We start from the raw sequence: 16,834 nt of genomic DNA on the forward strand, positions 1-16,834 counted from the left end.
CACACTTGTCTGCTTCACAAACAACAGCCCTCTTTCCCACTCACCCACTTACCCTGCTTGCTGCTCTGGTGCTGATAGCAGAGGCATCATCATCATAATAATAAATTTTATTTATATCCCGCCCTCCCCAGCCGAAGCTGGGCTCAGGGCGGCTAACAACAATCAAAATAATCCAGCATTCTAAAAACATTCATTATAAAATTAATTAAAATGAAATTAATGGCAACCATTAAGCAAAATTCTATGCAGATTGCCAGAGGAGGGGGTCAGGCTGCGCCCTGACCAAAGGCCTGGTGGAACAGCTCTGTCTTGCAGGCCCTGCAGAAAGATGTCAGGTCCCGCAGGGCCCTGGTCTCTTGTGGCAGAGCGTTCCACCAGATTGGAGCCATGGCTGAGAAAGCCCTGGCTCTAGTTGAGGCCAGCCTAACCTCTCTGTGGCCTGGGATCTTCAGGATGTTTTTATTTGCAGACTGTAAATTTCTCTGTGGGACATACCAGGAGAGGCGGTCCCGTAGGTACGAGGGCCGTATAGGGCTTTAAAGGTTAAAACCAGCACCTTAAACCTGATCCTGTACTCCACCGGGAGCCAGTGCAGCTAGTATAGTACCGGATGGATATGATCTCGCAGCAAAGACCCCATAAGGAGTCTTGCTGCGGCATTCTGCACCCGCTGGAGTTTCTGGGTCAGTCTCAAGGGCAGCCCCACGTAGAGCAAGTTACAATAATCCAATCTGGAGGTGACCATCGCGTGGATCACAGTGGCTAGGTCAGGGTGAGAGATAAGGAACCAACTGCTTAGCTTGGCGGAGATGAAAAAATGCCGCCTTTGTTATAGCTGTAATCTGCGCCTCCATAGAGAGGGAGGTATAGAAGATTACACCCAAACTCTTAACGGACGATGCTGGCACTAATTGCACCCCCGCAAGAGATGGGAGTTGCCCCCTCAATCCCATATCGCCCCATCCCAGCCAGAGGACCTCTGTCTTCGAAGGATTTAACTTCAACCGGCTCCCACGTAACCATCCAGCCACAGCTTCCAGACATCTGGTCAGTGTGTCTGGGGCCGAGTCATGATGGCCATCCATCAACAGATAGAGTTGGGTGTCATCGGCATACTGATGGCAACCCAGCCCAAAACTCCGGACAAGCTGGGCAGGGGGGCGCATAAAGATGTTAAAAAGCAGCAGGGAGAGAATTGCACCCTGAGGCACTCCACACACCAAGGAGTGGTGCAATGACAATTCCCCCCCAAGCACCACCCTCTGTCCCCAACCAGAGAGAAACGAGCGCAGCCATTGAAGGACTGTGCCCTGGATCCCCACATCGGCAAGGCGGTGGTCCAGGAATTCGTGATCGACCATGTCGAAGGCTGCTGACAGGTCTAGAAGAATCAGCAGCCCCGACCCGCCTCGATCCAGCTGCCTGCGGAGATCATCTGTTAGGGCGACCAGAGCCGTCTCGGTCCCATGACCAGCGCGGAAGCCGGACTGGAATGGATCAAGAGCCGATGTTTCATCCAGAAGCCTACCAAGCTGTTCAGCAACCGCTCTCTCAATCACCTTACCCAGGAATGGAAGATTCGAAACCGGGCGGTAATTGGATAGATCTAAGGGATCTAGTGATGTTTTCTTTAAGAGCGGACGCACCACTGCCTCCTTCAGTTCCCCTGGGAATATCCCGGTGCCAAGGGACAAATTGATGATATCCCCCAGGGGGGCCCGCACCTCGTCTGGACACGCTCTAATCAGCCAAGACGGGCACGGGTCAAGAGGACAGGTGGTGGGCTTTCCAGCTCAGAGGAGTCTGTCCACATCGGCTGGGGATATCCGGTCAAAGTGGTCCAATACTGGACCCGAGGACAGTCGAGGGGGCTCCATTTCCTTTATTGTATCCAAATTGGCAGGGAGGTCATGGCGGAGCAACAGGACCTTCTCCGCAAAAAAGCTCGCAAATGCCTCACAGCTGTGTGTCAAATTGTTATTTAAATTTGGCTGTCCTTCAAGGGACGTTAAAGACCTAATTATACTAAATAATTGTACCGGGTGAGAGCTAGCGGAGGCAATGGAGGCCGAGAAGTAGGACTTCTTAGCGGCCTTCAATGCCATCTGATAGGTTTTCATAAAAACCCTATAAGATGTTCTTGAGGCTCCGTCACGGGCACCCCGCCATACTCGCTCTAGCCGTCTGAGGTCCCGCTTCATTTTCCGAAGCTCCTCGGTAAACCAGGGAGCCCGATTTCTGTGGGGTCGCAGAGGGCGCCTAGGTGCGATCTCATCGATGGCTGCTAGGAGCTGGATATTCCAGCCCTCAACAAGCTCAGTCAATGAGTCGCCAGGGGGAGCAAGGTCCCGCAAGGCCTGACGGAATCTATCAGGGTCCATCAGCCTCTGCGGGCGAGCCCAAATTGGCTCGCCACCTAAGCAAGGTGGGGGTGGAAAATCAATCCTGGCTTTCAGAGCGTAGTGATCAGACCATGGCACTTTCATTGAAGGAGACATGATCACATCTATACCGACGCCAAAGATCAAATCCAGCCTGTGGCCTGCTTGATGTGTGGGGCCCGAAACAAACTGGGAGAGCCCTAGTGTCGCCATGGAAGACACCAGGTCCAGAGCCTGTGAGGAGGGAATTGCATCAGCATGGATGCGGAAGTCCCCCAATACCAATAGGTTAGGGAACTCCAAGGCCCAGCCGGCCACCGCCTCCAGCAGGCCTGACAGGGTGGCTGCTGGTGCGCTAGGTGGCTGGTACACCAGCCAGACAGCCAAGCTCACCTCAGAGCCCCACACTAGGCCAACACATTCAATGCTGGGGATCGATGGCGATGGTAGAGCCCTGAAAGAACAATCTTCCCGGATTAATAATGCCACCCCTCCCCCCGGCCCACAGTCTGTGACTGGTGGAGGACGGAGAAACCCGGGGGCGCCATCTCTCGTAAGGTAACAGTTTCCCCTTCGCACACCCAGGTCTCCGTCACACAAGCCAGGTCAACCCCCTGTGAGGTGAAGAAATCTCGCAGGGTGGCGGTTTTGTTGCCTATAGACCGGGCATTGCACAACACCAGTGACGGAGGTGAGTAATCCTTGCTCACCCTACCTTCGTCTCTCGGGATGGGGCACAGATTGGAAAGGATACGAGCATATCCGTATCTCAATCCCCTTCGCCTATGACATCTGCCCCCACCGCCATACCTCCCTCGCCCCACTACGGTAGCAATCCCAAGCCTCAAACCAACCTCCATTTACAAAATAGAAAAACAAATCAAACCAAAAACAATTGTACCAAACAAAACAAATCCCCACCCCACTCAATATCCAACCCCAAACCAAAATAAAACGGAACAAAATAAAAATACATCAATAAAAACCACCGTTCACGGTGGTACAACAAAGTAGAAAGTAAAAACCCCTTTAAAACCCTTTAAAATATATAAAAACATTTTTAACATTTGCTGCAGCAACACCAGTGTCGTTAAAACTGTAGCGGTGGCGAGTGTGGGCCCCGCCCCCAAGGCCTGGTGGAATGGGCCTACAGGAGGGGGCGGCCTTCCTCAACACCCACGGTGCAGCAGCAGCAGCGGTGTCCCAGTGCCTCAATGAGGCCTTTTAAGCTGTAGCGGTGGTGAGTCAGTCTGGGCCCCGCCCCCTGGGCCAGGTGGAATTAGCCTGAGGAGGGAGCAGCCTTCCCCAACTCAGAGTGCAGCAGCAGCAGCGGTCCACACGAGAGTGTGGGGGTGAAGGGTTTGGAGCCCTAATGCCTTGGTGAACCCATCTGTAACATCCTACCAAATGCTGAAGAGAATTTCCCATCTAGTCATACCTGATGTGGGAGTGATGACCATTTTCTACCTTGTAACTTACCATGATGTGTGTGCAATCCTTGTTAAGACCAGCCATCTATAACAGGCTTCCTCAACCTCAGCCCTCCAGATGTTTTTGGCCTACAACTCCCATGATCCGTAGCTAGCAGGACCAGTGATAAGGGATGCTGGGAATTGTAGTCTCAAAACATCTGGAGGGCCGAGGTTGAGGAAGCCTGATCTTTAACATCCTGCCAAGGTCTTAAGATAATTTGATCAAACTGAGGAATCAGAGGCCTGATAAAATTCTCCTTACCATTTGGCAACCTCATTCTTTATTATGATTGTTATACTTGACCAGCTTTATTATTTAGCATGTTAACACTTAGTAAATGGTCACTGGTAATCATACAAAGTCACAGTATATACTCAGAGAACTGTGGTGAGCCAGAAACGATTAATTTTTATTTTTATATAACACTTTACATAGTTGGGCAAATCTCTGCCCAACAGATCTATGGTTAAATTTAGACACGGGAGGACAGAAGACAAAAGAGACAGGGAAAATGGATAAGTAAAGGATGGATGAGATCAGAAGTTACACACAACAAGGATTCAGGAGTATTTTGCTTGGCCTTCATTTTAAAGCAATCTGAACTAATTTACAGTTCCCTACTTATTTGCTGATCAGAGTATAGTTAACAATCAAATGGTTCTGATTGCAGTTTTCGTACAAAAATGTGTCTGAAACTATATATTATCTGGGGGGAAAGCAGTATGAAATGTTATGGAGAAATGCCTGCAAAAGCATAGAAAACTACATAGTTCAGGGGTAAATGAATAGAATATGCATGCAAAGTATATCTTCTAAAGGAAAGTGCATACACAAATGCATGCGATTTAAGTGTGTGTGTGTTTTAAAGAGATTGAATGGATTTGTGATAGAATGCATGGGAAACTGACTAGGGCAAATAACTAGGCTGATCCATTCATCCCTAGTCACACATACTTCAGCTATTTTGAGCTACATAATACTGCAGGCTAACTAAGAATCATACCCTGAACTTGCTGGGTCCTCTTCTAGCCTGACATCATGACATATCTAAGTGATTGGCAGATGTCTTAAATGCCCCCTGCTCCTGTGCGATGTGACAAAATCCCATAACATTAAATGCATTCTGGGGAGCAGCCATCAGTTCTCCCAAGTTGTCTGCTGAGAGCTTTATTGTTTCTTCCACCTGCCCCTAGAATGATTCATTACATCCTCTGAAGAAAGTGAATAGAATTCCAGCACTGGGACAAGTTGCCTATGGCTGATGTAAGGCTAGAGTGGATCGCTGCTTCCATTACAGTATAATGAATGTTTTTATATGTACATTTTGTTAATAATGAGTCAAGAAAGCATCCCTGGGCCATTCTGGAAACTATAGGCCAAAGAAAAGTCAGGAACAACAGCACGTAGCTGCTTGTTTTTCAGCTACTTCTTTTTAAAAAAGCAAAACAAAAGCAAATAATTGAAGCAGTGAAATAAAAACAGACCAACTGGGACATTCTCAAAGCAGATTTTAGCAAGGTACAGCAGTATGTGATATTAAGTTACTTTCTTTAAGCTAAAAAAGAGGGGGAGCATTACAACACATCACAGTGATGAGCATTGTTGATTTTTAGTCATTTGTTATCAGTGGCGTAGCTAGATGATTTCAGATTCGATGTCCTTATGCACACACATACCTCTTTAGATGGTGGCGTGCATCATTTCACTCACGTAAACATGTGTTAAGCCAGCCCTGCTGTGTTGGGGGACCCCAGGCTTCAGCCCCAAAGTCCTGCCCTGACAGCACTACCATCCATCACTTAGAAAGAATGTGGAAGAACGGGAAGGGGTGGATATACAGTGCTCTCTTTTCTGGCTTCTTCAGCAGAGTCTTAAAAATAACACACTTGCTGAGCACCCTGATATCTATTCCCTCTTTTCCAGAAAGAAAAATTCCACTGCAAGAATAAATGAGACTAGTATATCACACCTTGCGCTGAGGGAATTCTTAAAGGTTAGTGGGGCAGAAATCACCACTGGCTGGAAGCGGTGGAAAAGAAACTATTTAATGGGACAAAAGTTTGCTGAAAGATGGCAGATCATAGCAGGATCACTGGGATTTTTTTAACGGGACCAAATAAGCTGCTTCTAGGCTCATTTTACAGCTATTCTCTCCTGCTGTGCTAATGAGGTGAAAACTGACCTGCCTGCTTAAGTTCTGGCTCCATACTTTGTAATGGTGTGACATGCTGAATAGCTAGCTGCCTTCGTGCACTGTGTTTCCGATTAGATCCAGCCCTGAAATATAGAACAGATGTTCTTGCAGTCTCCAAAAGAGCCTATGTGAAATTTCAGAGTGTTGTTTTGCTTCCTTACTCCACTGCATCACAGCAGACCTCTCATTGGAGCTGCAACACATCCATTCCTTTAATTGCTGTTAGAAGTTGGGTAGGAGACACCTGGTTAACAGTGTGTCATTCAGTAGGCAATGCCTGCAGACTGCGCACGGTTCACTCCAATCAATTTAAGATACGGACAAGGCACAAAGGAGGCTAATTTAGTTTTTTCTCCTGCTCCATTGTCTCTTCCCCTGAATGTGACTTTATTTTCCTTTAATCTTTGTGGTTACTGAGAAAAAGTTGTCAATATTGAGGAACAACTTTAAAGAAAGCCAAATTGGAAGGTGACCACAAAGGATATAAATAATCCAGGTTGTTCCAGTTCAGTGGGAATTTTGATTCTGGCTTCTCCCTTAGGCAAGTAGGCAGGCAGGCAGGCAGGCAAACAAACAAACCATATGAAAGCCACACGGGCCACTTATCAACCAAGTGTGACATTCTGCACATGTCATCTACACCAGCTGTGGGGAGTCACAAGTGGGAGAACATTCAGGTCCTATTTGTAGGTTTCTCATAGGCATTTCTCCCACTGTGAGAACAGGATGGAGAGGGGTTTCCCCCCCAGATAATCACCTGTAGGGAAGGACTGCTCATCTCTTCATTGTGCATGCCCAGATAATGCAGGAGTGCCACCTGACCATCCCTAGAGAACAGAAATACAGACACTGCAAGTCATGAGACTGAGTGTGCAGTCTAAATAAATAACCACATTTAAAACGAGATGTGTGTCAGACCATTACAGGCTATCAACTGCTAAAGTTTTGATGAATGAAAATATACAAGAAGCCTTTCAAAACGTGAGTGATATTTTTGTGTCAGTGTGTTCAATTCCTCCTGTCTCTGGTGAATGGCACTAGATGCATTACAGAACATATGTTCAATTAGGGACACACGTGTGAGAGTTGCATATTGGTCTGGAATAAGAAATCACTGAAAGGCAGGCTTAAGGTGTACCTCAACACTGATAGCCTTTAGTCAGGGAGATGGATTAAAGTTTTGCTGCAAGGCAAATGTGCTCAAAAAGGAAGGAAAATGGGGAGGGGGGAATTAGCATCTCTACATGACTGAGAAGACAAGCTTTCCTAAATTGCAGTTTTTATTTGCTACTGTTTGTCACTGGTACAGCTTACTGGTGTTTTAATGTGGCTAATATAAATGCTTTTGATCAAAGTATGGGTGTTTGTGTTTTTTTTGTTTTTTGTTTAAAAAAGTGTTAAAAACCAGGCATTTGGTGCTTCAAGAGAATTGGCTGAAATTCCTGTGCAAGGGAGAATGCATCCTTACAACTCCATCAACCAGGAAGTGTACTGATGGGCACATGGATTCACCATTATGATGTGTCTCTGGTAAATGGGCATTTAATTGTGACACATTCCTCTTGACTTATTTAAATGCACAAGGGCCCTTTGATTCCTTCACTTTCCAGAGTGAAAACCAGGCTCCTCCTCACTTTCAGATAGCCTCTAAACTAGACTGCTTCAATTGCAGTGAAACCAAGGGGGCTTCAGTGGTGCCTAGATTTGTGCTGGAAGATCATTTTCTCCACACCAGTAAATATTATTTTTTTAAGTTCTAACATTATTATTTTTTAAAAAAAACACAACATTTTTGATGATAGTTCCTTGCAAACAATTCTTTAAAACTATTTTAGATCTTGCTCAATACAGTCCAGGGGGAGGATCCCACTGTGCATTATAATGCAGGTTGGCAGAGTCTTGCTGTAGATCTTAATGTTCTATTTATATAGCTGCAGACTAGTTCTTCCTTGATATGGCAGTGCACCCCTGGGTTTCAAGATGATTCGGAGAGCAATGCTAAGTGTGCACTTGGTGTGGTGTTGAGGTACTGCCGTAGGCAGCCTTTCCCCTTTTTATACTTGAGCAGAAGGAGAGGGAGGCTGCAAGGTTTTAAGCAAATGACAACCATGTGCAGAAGAACACAGAGTCTCTCCAAACACACATCCGTTTAGCTCAGTCCACACTTTTAAGCAAACTGACCAAGTTCACACCTCCTGGACCAATACACAGAACAGAATATAATAGTCCTTCAGAGGTTTTGTGAGATTGTTCTTGGCTTGAAAAGCAGAACAAAATGTGTAACAAAACCGTATATTTTAGGATAAAATACATTTATAAATATGTGCATGGAGGTACACTATTATTTTAATTTAAATGGGGATTTTAATACTCGAAACAAAAGTAATTCACAGAATAATGTGGAAATGGGATGCATGTGAAATTGGCATGCAACAGAAATAGACTCATCTATCGATTTGCAAGGTTATACCGCCCCATTTCCTCCCTTTAGGTCGGAAATCATGTAAGGGTTTCAGGTAAATATAGGTGTGAGTAGCAGAAAGCCTTCAGAATCTGTAACAGAGGGTGAATCTGAGATGAATATTTCATCGAAAAGATTGATTTGTAAGTGCCTTCAGCTACAGAGTGCGTACGCCAAATGGCACCTGCATTTGACAGCTCTTGAGAGAGTTGTGCGATCTAATGAATGAAGAGTAGAGTAGGTCTTGCATTTTGTTCTCTCCTTTACCCCATGTCTACTGTGCGGTCATTTGTTATTTTGCACTTCCTCCTGGCCTTTACCTTTTTTGTCTCTTTCAACAGTGCACTTTCTCTGTTCTACACAATTCCTTGATCCCAGTTGGAACCTCTCGGTATTTCCAAAATACAAATAATAACAGGCATATCTCCATTGCTGCAGAGTAGTCATAAAGGGTTTTTTTATATATCTATACCAAACAGTTACAATGTGCCCGCATCCATATACATGGGTACCATTTGTACTTAAAAACCTGCTGCTGCTAATAAACAGCAAAGCTGACAATAAAGCGTGTTCTCCCTAGCAGAGAGCACGTGTTGCGGTTGGGAACAGGCCACCCTCCAGTGACTAGGCAAATTTAGTTGAATCCCGACCATTTAAATGGTTAAACTGGGTTGCTGGGGTGTTTTGATTGTTGCCAATTCGGAGGAGGGGTCAGAGTCTATATATACAGGGGCCAGACGTTGGCACGGCCTCTTGGCCGTTTTGCATCGGATCACATGGAGCACTTGGACAATCTTCTCATTGTCTGGTTACATTTCTTTATTTCTTTATTTTCCCCTTCTTTTTAATCCTCTCTAGTCCCTTAAATAATTTAATTCCCCCCTTTTCCTGTTCAATTTCCCACCCCACCCCTTACCCTACCCCGTAGGAAGATTCTCCCTGTATCTGTGGCTTGCCTTTCCCAATAGGGAGAGAGCCCCCGTTAGGGGCTTTCTTTCGCAAAAAGGTTTCCCCCATTTCTCTTGTTGAAATTGTGGGGCTAGTCAGGGCTGTTCCCAGCTTAGCTGGTATCACTTTCGTTTATAGTATCCCCGAAGGTTGGCTTTATGGCTCCCTGTGCCTCCAAGGACTATGAGCACTCTGTATATGTTCTTGAACTATGCTGTTTCTGAACAAGTTTATTTTCTTTAAGTTTGTTTTGCCCTGATAGTGGCGACTGCCATTTTAGAGATGAGCCATTGTGGCTTAGTGGCTAAAGTGTAGGACTAGGACCTGGGAGACAGGGTTCATATACCCCTCTTAGCCATTGTTATAACAAAACAAAACAAACTGCTCCTTTTGGGCTATTCTGTTGCTGGGTAGTTCGGCCCATTTGTGATAAAAGAACTTTGGGTTTCTTGAAGGGGTGCTTCCCTCTAAAAGGGCAAGCAGGGGTACCTGGACAAGCTGTGGGCTACCTCAACTCTGCTATTTCACTGGAAACATTTATGCCTGGCCTAGCAGGTGACCCTAGGGCTTTGCCCTAGAATTCGATGGCCTGGAAGCGTTTCCGGCCTCAATAGTGTCCCCATGTGGTCCATGAAGCATTGGTTTCACTGGGTCAGCGGATAGTGCCAGTAATGCCTAGGTTGCAGGATTGGTCCCTGTATGGGACAGCTGCATGCTCCCCCATTGCTCTACCTGGACACTTAAGTCCTTTTGGTGGTTACCTCACTGCGAGGGATGTAACGGGCGCCATGTTTGCAATATGCAACTGGGAGAAAGCACCTTTGCGTGCGTTGCAGAGCACGGCGCTGCACGGGCTGCAATTGCATTGCATTGCTAGGAGATTTGCAGTTGCATTGCACGGAGGGTGTGTGCATTGCATGGAGGGTGTGTGTGCATTGCACGGAGTGTGTAGTTGCATTGCACGGAGGGTGTAGTTGCATTGCACGGAGTTTGTTGTCTCATTGAACAGAGGGTGTGCAGTGCACGGAGTGTGTAGTTGCATTGCATGGAGTGTAGTTGCATTGCATGAAGGGTGTGTGCATTGCAGGGAGTGTGTAGCTGCATTGCATGGAGGGTGTAGTTGTATTGCACAGAGTGTGTTGTTTTGTTTTTGCATTGCACGGAGTGTGTGTGCATTGCACAGAATATGTAGTTGCATTGAACAGAGGGTGTGCAGTGCACGGAGTGTGTAGTTGCATTGCATGGAGTGTAGTTGCATTGCACGAAGGGTGTGTGCATTGCAGGGAGTGTTTTGCATTGCACGGGGTGTGTAGTTGCATTGCACGGAGGGTTTGTGTGTGCATTGCACGGAGTGTGTAGTTGCATTGCACAGAGCGTGCTTTTTTGCATTGCACGGAGTGTGTAGTTGCATTGCATGGAGAGTGTGTGCACTGCACGGAGTGTGTTTTTTTGCATTGCACAGAGTGTGTGTCTGAAAAGGAAGCTGGCTTGGCGGCAGCTTGGTTGGGACTTCTTTAGGGGTTCTGGCCAGCATCGGCCCTGTAAATTTACATATCATGATGGCAGCACAAGATGCCCCCTGCCCAAGCGGGGGCTGGAAGCTGGCAAGCAATAGCTCAATACCTTTTGCCCATATTCCCATTTTTAGGTATCCAGTTGGATATCGTTGCTAAAACATACCACTTGGCTATGGAGAAGCTGTCTGCCTTGAAGGAAGTTAATTTGTAATACTTCCTCTGTAGCAAGTGATGCTTCACCAGATCCGATCTTGCTGGGTCACTTAACTAATCTTCCCACTAGGCCAGGCTGCCTAGATTTCACCCCTCCCATATCCAAGAATCTCCTGAGGAGTCTGCTGATTCTCCAGAGAGGAGGAGGCGTGTTCTGGTCTCTACTTATTCTGCTCCAGCACCAAGTCAGTCACTCAGTCAGTGTCGGAGAGGGAGAGAGACTGAGTGTTAGAGATCATGTGTAGAGATAAGGTTGCTGCTAAGGGCAGCTGCAGACACTCAGTGCAGTGCAGCATTTATTTATACTTAGACCTATTAAGCTCTGTATATAGTTTGTATAGTTGTAGATAGAATAAAGAAGATATTCTACAGAGCTGCTCTCCGAGTTGTTTATATACTCTGCTAGACTCTGCTGTATTCTGCTGTGCAACGACTGTCCTTTTGTTGGAGTGAATCCGGTGCTCACAACTCTAAGCTGTGAGTCCACAGCACTTTGACCTGTTCCTGTGCAGAAGGTGGTCTCTGGAAGTGCTACCCAGCTCGCCTGGCCCAGTTGGGGCTGAAGTGGATGAGTCCAGTTGGTGGCACTGGCTCAAGGGCGATGCTGACAGAGGTCCCCTTACCTCTGTGTATGCCTACCAAGTGTGGTGAAGGCAGATATCAGGCGATGGTAGCAATTCCTGAATGTATGCAATAGTAGTTCGCCATGGCAGGATACCTTGAACCCGCTCAGGGATTTTCAGGTTCATGCTGGTGCTGCTGGATCTTTGCCCTTTGGTTTTATTTCAAGGGCTGCTGGTGTGCAAAGCTATGGCCTCAAGCCTGGTGTGGTGAGGCAATCATGTGACATAACTTTTCTTGAGTTTTCCCCATTGTAGTAGCAGTTCACGTGGCCCGAGGAGTTCAGTGACCATCGGATCTGCTTTTGGTCTGATAACCAGGTAGTGGTGAGCGTCTTGGCAAAACAGTCCTCATGCTGTAGCACAGTCTCTGCCCCTCCGCTCATGCTTTCGAGCTGCGCCACTTAAGGTTTAATATTGTGCTTTCTACTCTCCAAATTACGCTGACACTATTCGATTTTCAGATGAAGCGCTTCAGATCCTGGGCTCCAGACTCAGCTATTGCCAGACTTTTCCAGACCTGTGGCATTTTGACAACAATTAGTAATTTCAGAGAGCGGCAGCTTCCATTTCCCCTTCTGCTTTTACCTCTTATGGGAAGGCCTGGATGGATTTCTTAGCCTTAAGCTGGCAGTTCTCGGCCATTCAGAAGAATTGGCCCCCATCCTCTGAGCAGATCCTGCAGTATTTGGTCCACCTGCTGCAGATTGGGCATGCGGTTATAACTATCCGAATTCAGTCCGCTGCAATGTCTGTTACATTGAAGCTTTATTTTTCAGAGACCCTTGTATAAAGTTTGCAGTGCGCAGGGCCTTGGAAGGTTGGAATAGGCTCCAACCTCATAGGACAGTGGGCAGGAAGTCGGTCAATTTTTACCTATGCAGTATCTGCAACAAGTTAAAACTTGTCTGCGGGTTAAAGATCAAGGTGAGACTCCTTTCAGGAGTCCATTGCATTTTCGCACTGAGGGTTGGGGAAATGGTTGTTGGAGCCAGCACGGGGCTGAAAGTCTGGAGGCTTATTGCTTCAGGACTTTTCCTTATCCTTTGGAGCTTGTCATTAGAGTTGGTAACTCTAAAACAGACTTAGTGGGCAGGAGTGCCACAATCAGGCTTCCCGCCACAGGTGAGGAGGGCCCTTGCCCGGTTATGGATAACAGAATATTTGGCTTTTTATTCCCTGGGGGCTGGCCCGCTCCAGTGCATGAAAATGGGTTCCTGTTAGCCCGGCATCAATGTGCTTACGTCGTGCACCAGTTATTACAGCCTGCGGCTTGCTTACCGCTGTACACTCCTCATTCCTTACGATTAGGTGCTGCTGCAAAGGCTGCACACTGGGGGCCTGTCAGTAGACAGGATTGTGAATACGGGTCATTGGAAGTCTGACGCTGACAAGGGTTATATCAGGAAGTGTCACAATGATGTCTGTGCTGATGCTTGTCTGTTATTTCCTTTTTTCATAGGAGCAGCTGTGCACATTTGAGCCACAGCATTGTACACTAGGCTGGCAAGCATGTTGACGAGTTTGGACTGGGGCGCCATCTCAGTCTTCCTGCCCATGTGAACATATACTGGATGTCCAGATGGGGAATGCTTTGGGAGGAGATCCTTCCTTTGGTGCGGTCGAGTGTGACCTGTGCAGGTCCTCCCGCAGTGCTGGTGGTACAGCTGGGCGAGAATGTTTGCTGTCTTCCTCCAGCATAAGTTTGCATTCCTGCATGCAAGAGGGCTTGGATTGAGTTGATGGCAGCTCTCCCTGGACTCAAAATAATTTAAGGCATTGGTTCAAGGTGGTCTGGAGGGGGGGTTGGAGCACCTGTCCCCTCCAATGCGCAAAGATGTTCCATTAAGGGAATACAAGGATTCGCCATGCTTTTGTCGACCCCTTTTGAGGGGTAAGGCCATGCAAGAGTCCCTGGGAGCATTTGGGGTGAGCTTGAGTCTGATCCTGGTTCATTGCTCCCCCATGCTGTTTACTGGAACTGACGATATGGTGGGGCCCAGTCGTCAGTGCTGCCCTGCTGAGGTCAGGTGCAGCTAGTCGGGAACCAATGCCTAGACAAACTACCACCGAGCAGGCCTGAAAGCATGTTAATAAGGCGGTGGATAATAGAATAAAATAAATAAAGTAAATAAAATAACAAATAAAATAAAATAGGTCTTTGCTTTAGGTGGTTCTGTAATATTGCACCCTCCTAATTTTCTTCAAGGCTATTGCCCTCTTTAGGGCAGATGGGGTGCATCTTTCCCCTATGGGGAACGACACCTGGCGGGATGCGATTGCCTTGGGATTCATTGCTCTCCCACAATGTTTGCTGGTACTGACGATATGGTGGGGCGCAGTCGTCAGTGCTGCCCTGCTGAGGTCAGGTGCAGCTAGTCGGGAACCAATGCCTAGACAAACGTACCACCAAGAAGGCCGGAAAGCATGTTAATAAGGCAGTGGAAATAAAATACAGGTCGTTGAAATCGAATGCATTCAAAGATTATGTTCGTTAACATTATTGGTGTCTTACAATTTTTGCTTGTTTTATCTTATTTATCAGGTTTAGCGGTGACCCGTGTTTGGATTGTGGGGCACAGTATCGTCCATTGGGCTGGCGTCGCAGCACGGCAATCTGGATTGGGTCCAGATTTTGGCTTTCCTCCACATATTCGCTTGTCTTGGCTGTCCAGACGTGGGATGCGCTGGTCGGAGTTCCTGCCAAGTATCCGGAGGCAGTTGCTCTTGGAGGGGCCGCCACCTGCTATTGTGGTGCAGCTTGGTGAGAACGACCTGGTGCCCATGGACTGTTTGTCACTACGTGCTGCAATTTTGGGTGACCTGGAGACGCTGCGTGCAATGGTGCCGACAGCGAAAATTTTTTGGTCAAAGCTTTTGCAACGCTGCGTTTGGAAGGGCAGTCGTTGCCCGGCTGCCACTGAAAGGGCCAGAAAACGCATCAATTCTGCTGTGGTCAAAAAAGTTTTGGAGCTGGGTGGCGATGCAATTTCCCACCCCGAGATTCTTTTTGAGAGGCCATCCTTTTTCCGAGCTGATGGCATGCACCTTTCCGCTTCAGGGAATGAGGCTTGGATTGGTGCGGTGGTGACCAAGCTGAGGTCTTGGTTGGGGCTGTGAGTGGTTTGGCGGTGAGCTGAGGGCTCCATGGCGGTTAGGCATTGGTTTAATTGGTGCTTGGAGGGGTAAGTGCCTACCCCTCCAAATGATGCGAATGGGAATTCCGTTAAAGGAAATCCAGGGGCTTGCCATTCTTTCGTCCTTGTCCCCGGAGTCGGACTTGGGCCGTGCAAGCCCCACAGGAACATGAGGGTGAGAAGTAATGGTCTGGTGCCCAGCTTTATTTCTCACCCAATACTTGTTTCCCACGCTGGCTTCCGCTGGTGTCCGGAAGGCCAGCTCTGTCCCTGAGGGCAAGGACAGATAGTCATAACCAATGCCTAAGCAACCACTCACATTTTTGTATTTGAATAAAGTTGTGGCCAAAATTATGCCAAAAACCTTAAACAAAAATTGATGTGTGAAGTGTGAATTACTGGGGGGCTACTGTGACTCAACACGCAAAGCGTGTTCTCCCTAGCAGAGAGCACGTGTTGCGGTTGGGAACAGGCCACCCTCCAGTGACTAGGCAAATTTAGTTGAATCCCGACCATTTAAATGGTTAAACTGGGTTGCTGGGGTGTTTTGATTGTTGCCAATTCGGAGGAGGGGTCAGAGTCTATATATACAGGGGCCAGACGTTGGCACGGCCTCTTGGCCGTTTTGCATCGGATCACCCGCCCTCCCTCCCTTGTTTAAGGGGGGTATTGAAGGATTGCTTGACCTTGCTATGCCTGTCATGGGGTCGTTCGCCTTGGTGCGAGGGCCTGGTAGGAATTTTGCCATCTGGCTGATTGGCTGGTGCCATTTGGTTTTTGCCTACTGCGTAGCAAATCGTCACAACTTGTAAGGTTGGCGGTTAGGCATTGGTTTAATTGGTGCTTGGAGGGGTAAGTGCCTACCCCTCCAAATGATGCGAATGGGAATTCCGTTAAAGGAAATCCAGGGGCTTGCCATTCTTTCGTCCTTGTCCCCGGAGTCGGACTTGGGCCGTGCAAGCCCCACAGGAACATGAGGGTGAGAAGTAATGGTCTGGTGCCCAGCTTTATTTCTCACCCAATACTTGTTTCCCACGCTGGCTTCCGCTGGTGTCCGGAAGGCCAGCTCTGTCCCTGAGGGCAAGGACAGATAGTCATAACCAATGCCTAAGCAACCACTCACATTTTTGTATTTGAATAAAGTTGTGGCCAAAATTATGCCAAAAACCTTAAACAAAAATTGATGTGTGAAGTGTGAATTACTGGGGGGCTACTGTGACTCAACACGCAACACTGAATCTTTCTGAAAGGCTAGCAGGTAGGATCCCTGTCAGAATGAGAGCTTGGCATGAAAGAAACATGAAGCATCATTCGCACTAACTGTACTTGTTTAAACTTGCAGGGTACATGTTGAGAGGTGGCTGGATGGATTCTTTTTTATTCTCCTTAATGAGAAGTTGTCTAGTCAACATCATTTCACCAATCAGAGGCAAGGATAGTAGACCGGGACCAGAAGACAGTTAAGGTTGAAAAGCTTAAGGAAGGCATTCGGAGATAAAAAAGAAGATTATATTTAGAAATGTTGATTACTATATGAGAGAGAATAAATGTCATCTGAAAGAACAATAGGTTAGCCAACTTTCTTTTGCAAGTGTTCTGCAAGTCAAGGATGGTGTGTGTGATGATACTACAGCACCATACATTATAAAGCAACTGCAGCTCCACTGCCTTAAGGTGGGTATCCCTGTCATCTGATGTGAGAAGGAACATCAACACAGCTCTGGAGAAGCAGGGAAGAATATAGACCATAACTAGGAATGGTCTCACCTACCAGCTTCAGTTTCCAATTCCCCACCCCCCCAATCTTAAGTCCAGGTAGTTTTATGAATATATGTATTCTATTCACTTTTTGTACACATGACTTAACTGGAGGGGTAGTACCTCTGGAGG

General features: G+C 47.1%; 1 long non-coding RNA gene across 1 annotated transcript; it reads left to right on the forward strand.

The window, feature by feature from the left end:
- The first annotated feature begins 3,555 nt into the window (after nt 1-3,555).
- Nucleotides 3,556-16,394, forward strand: LOC308475656. Its single transcript, XR_013985348.1, has 3 exons — nt 3,556-3,621; nt 5,778-5,847; nt 16,287-16,394. It is a non-coding gene; the product is annotated as an uncharacterized lncRNA (long non-coding RNA).
- Nucleotides 16,395-16,834: the final 440 nt, after the last annotated feature.

The sequence above is a fragment of the Podarcis pityusensis genome (genome assembly GCF_964106645.2).
Source record: "Podarcis pityusensis genome assembly, chromosome: 4".
Lineage (NCBI taxonomy): Eukaryota > Metazoa > Chordata > Lepidosauria > Squamata > Lacertidae > Podarcis > Podarcis pityusensis.